Below are 6,820 nucleotides of genomic sequence, written 5' to 3' on the forward strand. Positions count from 1 at the left end.
TAACTTCTGCTTATCTGTAAAGCTTTTGATTTCTCCATGAAATCTAAATGAAAATCTTGCTGGGTAGAGTATTCTTTGTGGTAGGCTCTTCCCTTTCATCATGTTAAATATATCATGCCAATCCCTTCTGGCTTGTAGAGTTTCTGTTGCAAAATCAACTGATAGCCTGATGGGAGTTCCCTTCTATGTTTCTTGCTTTTCCCATTTTGCTTTTAATGTTTTATATTTGTCTAATATTTGTCAGTTTGCTTACATGTGTTTTGGTGTGGCCCTCCTTGGATTTATCCTGCCTGCAGCTCTCTGTGCTTCCTGGATTTGGTTGGCAATTTCCTTTCCCATGTTAGGGAAGTTTTCAGCTATTATCTCTTCAAATATTTTCTTAGGTCCTTTCTCTCTTCTCCTTCTCGAACCTTAATAATGCAAATTTTGCTATATTTAATGTTGTCCCAGAGGTCCCTTATGTTGTCTTCGTTTCCTTTCATTCTTTCTCTATATTCTGTTCTGTGGCAGTAATTTCTACCATTCTGTCCTCAGGGTCGTTTATCTGCTCTTCTGCCTCAATTATTCTGCTACTGATTCTTTCCAGTATATTATTCACCCCTATTTGTTCTTTAGTTCTTGTAGGTCTTCTGTAAACATTTCTTCCACCTCCTCAATCTTTGCCTCCATTCTTTTCCTGAGATCCTGGATTGGCCTCACCATCATTATTCTGAATTCTTTAATTGGAAGGTTTCCTATCTCCACTATTTAGTTGTTTTTCTAGGATTGCATCTTGTCCCTTCATCTAGTACATAAATTTCTGTTTTATCATCATGATTAAGTTTCTGTAATATGGTTTTTCTTTCAGCTGAGGACGGACTATATTTCTTCCTGCTCCTTCTGTCTTCCCTCTAATGGAGGTAAGGGGCTTGTGTAAGCTTCTGGATGGAAGTGACTGGCAATTGAAAAAATGTGGTCTTGCTCTGGTGGGCAGGGCCTTGATCAGTAAAGCTTTAACACAATTTTCTGCTTATGGGTGGGGTTACATTTCTTCCCTGGTAGTTTTTTTGGCCTGAGGCAACCCAGCCCTGAGGTCTACAGGTTCTTGTGTTCGGTCACTCACTCATGTCCAACTCTTCATCTATAGCCTGCCAGGTTCCTCTGTCCTGGCATTTTCCAGGCAAGAATACTGGAGTGGGTTTCCATTTCCTTCTCCAAAGGCTCTATATTAAGGTTAAAGGTGACCTCCAAGAGGGCATATGACAAGAGGGACCTTCCCGGGCTGCTGCTGCCAGTGCACCCATCCCTGTGGTGAGTCCCTGCTGACCCGCACTTCTACAGAAAGCCCTCCAACAGTAGCAGGTAGTTTTGATTCACTGTCCTGTGGGGTCACTGCTCCTTTCCTCTGAGTTTTGGTGAGATTTTCTTTGTGTCCTCCAAGATTGGAGTCTCTGTTTTCCTCAGTCTTATGGAAGGTCTATAGTAGCCTTCTCTTGTGGCTCAGATGGTAAAGTGTCTGCCTACAATGCGGCAGACCTGGGTTTGATCCCTGGGTCAGGAAGTTCCCCTGGAGAAGGAAATGGCAACCCACTCCAGTATTCTTGCCTGGAAAATACCATGGATGGAAGAGCCGGGTAGGCTGAAGTCCATGGGGTTGCAAAGAGTCGGTCACGACTATTGCTCCCCAGTTTGTGGGTCACCTACCCGTTTGGTATAGGATATGATTTTATCATGATTTCTCCCCTCCTAACATCTTGCTGAAACTTCTTCTTTGTCTTTAGACATGGGGTATCTATTTTTGGTGGGTTCTACCATCCTCCTGTCAACAGCTAATTGCAATTTTGGTGCTCTTGCACGTCTTTATATCGTGCCATCTTGAACCCTGGACTAATTTTTAAATTCTGCATATTTACACCTATGATAAAAAATCATTTTATTTATCTCAAAAAGCCCAAGAAATCAAATAAAAAACTAAATAAGCATGTCATCTCCATATCCTGGGGTGTTTCTGATTCCTTCTCTGATAAGAGTCCTTCTGTCTAGGTTGGAGAATGCCCTTTAAGAGATGTCTTTTCCAGAATGAATAATTGCCTGATTGCAAGTCATGTGACATCTGATCTTCATCCAAAATTAGATTACTGTGATAAGCTTCAGAAGTAAACTTAGAATATCCTTTTAACAATTCAATTAAACTTTTGTGATAATGTAACATAGCAATCAGAAGCCATATAGGACATGAGAGTTAATCAGTAAATACAAAACTATAAAGATAATTAACAACAGTAGAAATTAAGATATATAGAGACATTTTTTCCCTTTAAAATCATCTTAATTTGTCAAGATGGTGAGGTAGAAGGATGTGCACTCATCTTCTCTTGCAAAAGCACAAAAATTGCAACTAGCTGTTGAACAGCTATCAACATAGGAAAATGCTGGATCCCACCAAAAATGATACTCCATGTCCAAGGGCAAAGAAAAAGCCCAAACAATACAGTAGAGGGGTGCAATCATGTTTAAAATCAAGTCTCAGACCCACCAGAGATACTGAGATGGGGTAAACAAAACACTATGTGCACCAGGACTGAGAGAAAGGAGCAGAGACCCCCACAACAGACTGAGCAAAATCTGCCTTTGGGTGTCTGAGTGTCCCCTGCAGAGGCAGGGTCAGTGGTGACCTGCTCTGGGGACAGGAGCTCTAGCTGAAGCAGACCTAGGAAGTGCAGAATGTGACATAACTCCTCTTGGAGGAGGTCACAATTAGCCCCACTATAGAGCCACCAAGCAGACAACCCACAGACTAGAGAACAATTATACCAAATTTCTCACACTGGTGCAAAAGTTCTAGGGCCCACAGCAGATTTCCCAACCTGGAGATCCAGCAAAAGGACTGAAAACATCCAGCGAAACAGACTCTTGGAGGATATACCAAAACGTTGTACACACCAGGACTCAGGAGAAAGGAGCAATGGCCCCACAAGAGCCTGAGTTAGACTTGCCTGTAAGTGTCGGGAAGTCTCTGTCAGAGGTGTGGGTTGACAGTGGGATGCCACAGGATCACGGGCACTGACTACAACAGCCCTGGGAGCTGCATCCTTTTATGCTACCTGGTATAAGTCCTTTGAAGGAGGTTGCCATAGTTATCCCTACCATAGTTTGGCCTCAGGACAAACTACAGGGAGGGAACACAGCCCCATACATCAGCTGAAAATTGGATTAAGGATTTACTGAACATGGCCCTGCAACCACAGAAAGGCCCAATTTTACCCATAGACAGTCTTCCCACCAGAAAGCTTATACAAGCCTCATCCTCATCCATCAGAGAGCAAACAGAATGAAAAGGACAATCACAAAAACTGGCAAACTGATCATATGGGTCACAATCTTATTTAACTCAAGGAAATTATGAACCATGACATGTAGGTCCACCCACAATGGAAGGGCCATTGAAGAGGGTTCTGACAAAATGTTGTCCACTGGAGAAGGGCATAATGAACCATTTTAGCATTCTTTCCTTGAAAATATGAACAGTATGTAAACATAAAAATATGACACTGAAAAATGAACTGCCCAGGTTGATAGGTGCCCAATATACTATGGGAGAAGAACAGAGAAATAGTTCCAGAAGGAATTAACAGACTGAGCCAAGGCGGAAACAACACTCAGTTGTGGATGTGTCTGGTGGTGAAAGTCAAATCTAGTGCTGTAAAAAACAATATTGCATAGGAACCTGAAATGTTAGATTCATGAATCAAGGCAAATTGGAAGTGGTCAAACAGGAGATAGCAAGAGTGAACATCAACATTTTAGGAATCAGTGAACTAAAAGGGACTGGAAAGGGCGAATTTAATTCAGACAACCATTATAGCTGCTATAACTACCATTAGCTACTGCTAATGTACTACTACTAAATTATAGCTACTATAGGCCACTATATCTATTAATGACCATTGTAGCTACATAGTAGCAACTACTATAGCTACTATATCATAGTGGGCTGGAATCCCTTAGAAGAAATGGAATAGCCCTCATGGTCAACAGGGGCTTCCTTGGTAGCTCAGACAGTAAAGCATCTGCCTACAATGTGGGAGACCTGGGTTCAATCCCTGGGTCGGGAAGATCCCCTGGAGAAGGAAATGGCAACCCATTCCAGTATGCTTGCCTGGAAAATCCCATGGACTGAGGAGCCTGGTAGGCTGCAGTCCATTAGGTCGCAAAGAGTTGGACATGACTGAATGACTTCACTTCACTTCACTTCACTTCATGGTCAACACGAGAGACTGAAATGTAGTAGTTGGGTGCAGTCTCAGAAATGACAGAATGACCTCTGTTCATTTCCAAGGGAAAGCAGTCAGTATCAGAGTGATCCAAGTCTATGCCCCAGCCACTAATGTCAAAGAAGCTGAAGTTGAATGGTTCTATGAGGACCTACAAGACCTTCTATCATAGGGGACTGGATGCAAAAGTGAAGTCAAGAGATACTTGGCAAACAGGCAAGTTTGGCCTTGGAGTACAAAATGAAGCAGGACAAAGGCTAACAGAGTTTTTCCAAGAGAATGCACTGGTCATAGCAAACATCTTCTTCCAACAGCACAGGAGATGACTTTACACGTGGACATCACTGGATGGTCAATACCATAATGAGACTGACTATATTCTTTATAGCTGAAGATGGGGAAACTATATTCAGTCAAAAAAAACAAATCTGGGACTTGACTGTAGGTTAGATCATGAACTCCTCATTGAAATACTCAGACTTAAAGAAAGTAGGGGAAACCATTAGACCATTCAGGTATGACCCAAATCATATCCCTTACAATTACACAGTGGAGGTGACAAATAGATTCAAGGGATTAGATCTGACAAATAGAGTGCCTGAAGAACTATGAACAGAGGTTCATGACAATGTACAGGAGACAATGATCAAAACCACCCCCAAGAAAAGAAATGCAAAAAGGCAAAATGGCTGTCTGAGGAGACCTTAGAAATAGCTGAGAAAAGAAGAGAAGTGAAACACAAAGGAGAAAAGGAAAGATATATCCATCTGAATGCAGAGTTCCAAAGAATAACAAGGAGAGATAAGAAAGACTTCCTAAGTTAACAATGCCAAGAAATAGACAGAAACCATAAATTGGGAAAGACTAGAGTTCTCTTCAAGGAAATTAGACATACCAAGGGAACAATTCAGGCAAAGATGGGCACAATAAAGGTTGATACAAAAACCTGTATCAACCTGATAGAAGCAGAAGATATTAAGAAAAGGTGGCAAGGATATACAGAAGAACTATACAAAAAAGATCTTAATGACCCATAAAACAACAATGGTGTGATCAGTTGGTGTGACCTAGAGCCAGATGTCTTGGAGTGCCCAGTCAAGTGGGCATTAGGAAGCACCAAAGAACAAAACTAGTGGATGTGGTGGAATTCCAGCTGAGCTATTTCACATCTTAAAAGATGATGCTACTAAAGTTCTTTACTATACCCAGGACATGGAAACAACCTAGATGTCCATCAGCAGATGAATGGATAAGAAAGCTGTGGTACATATACACAATGGAGTATTACTCAGCCGTTAAAAAGAATTCATTTGAATCAGTTCTGATGAGATGGATGAAACTGGAGCTGATTATACAGAGTGAAGTAAGCCAGAAAGAAAAACACCAATACAGTATACTAACACATATATATGGAATTTAGAAAGATGGCAATGACGACCCTGTGTGCAAGACAGGAAAAAAGACGCAGCTGTGTATAACGGACTTTTGGACTCAGAGGGAGAGGGAGAGGGTGGGATGATATGGGAGAATGGCATTCTATCATGTATACTATCATGTAAGAATTGAAACACCAGTCTATGTCTGACGCAGGATACAGCATGCTTGGGGCTGGTGCATGGGGATGACCCACAGAGATGTTATGGGGAGGGAGGTGGGAGGGGGGTTCATGTTTGGGAACACATGTAAGAATTAAAGATTTTAAAATTAAAAAAATAAAAAAAAACTATTAAAAAAATATGCTATCAGATTTGGAAAACTCATCAGCAGCCACAGGACTGGAAAAGGTCAGTTTTCATTCCAATCCTGAAGAAAGGCAATGTCAAGTAATGTTCAGACTACCACACAATTGCACTCATTTCACATGCTACCTAAGTAATGATCAAAATTCTCCAATCTAGGCTTGAATAGTCTGAGAAGGCAATGGCACCCCACTCTAGTATTCTTGCCTGGAAAATCCCATGGATGGAGGAGCCTGGTAGGCTGCAGTCCATGGGGTCGTTAACAGTCAGACACGACTGAGTGACTTCACTTTCACTTTTCACTTTCATGCACTGGAGAAGGAAATGGCAGCCCACTCCAGTGTACTTGCCTGAAGAATCCCAGGGATGGGGGAGCCTGGTGGGCTGCTGTCTAAGGGGTCACACAGAATCAAACACAACTGAAATGACTTAGCAGCATAGCAGCAGACTTGAACAGTACATGAGCTCAGAACTTCAAGATGTTCAAGCTGGATTTAATAAAGTCAGAACAACCAGATAACAAATTGCTAGCATACTTTGGATCATAGATAAATCAAGATAATCCCAGAAGAACATCATCTTATGCTTTATTGACTACTCTAAAGGTTTTGACTATGTGGATCACAGTAAACTGTGGAAATTTCTTAAAGAGATGGAAATACCAGACCACTTGCATGCCTCCTAAGATATCTGTATGCAGATCAGGAAGCAACAGTAAGAAGTGAACACGGAACAATTCACTTGTTCAAAATGGAAAATGAGTATGTCAATTTTGTATATTGTCATCCTGCTTATTTAACTTATATGCAGCTTACACCATATAAAATG

The sequence above is a fragment of the Budorcas taxicolor genome, chromosome 14 (genome assembly GCF_023091745.1).
Source record: "Budorcas taxicolor isolate Tak-1 chromosome 14, Takin1.1, whole genome shotgun sequence".
NCBI lineage: Eukaryota > Metazoa > Chordata > Mammalia > Artiodactyla > Bovidae > Budorcas > Budorcas taxicolor.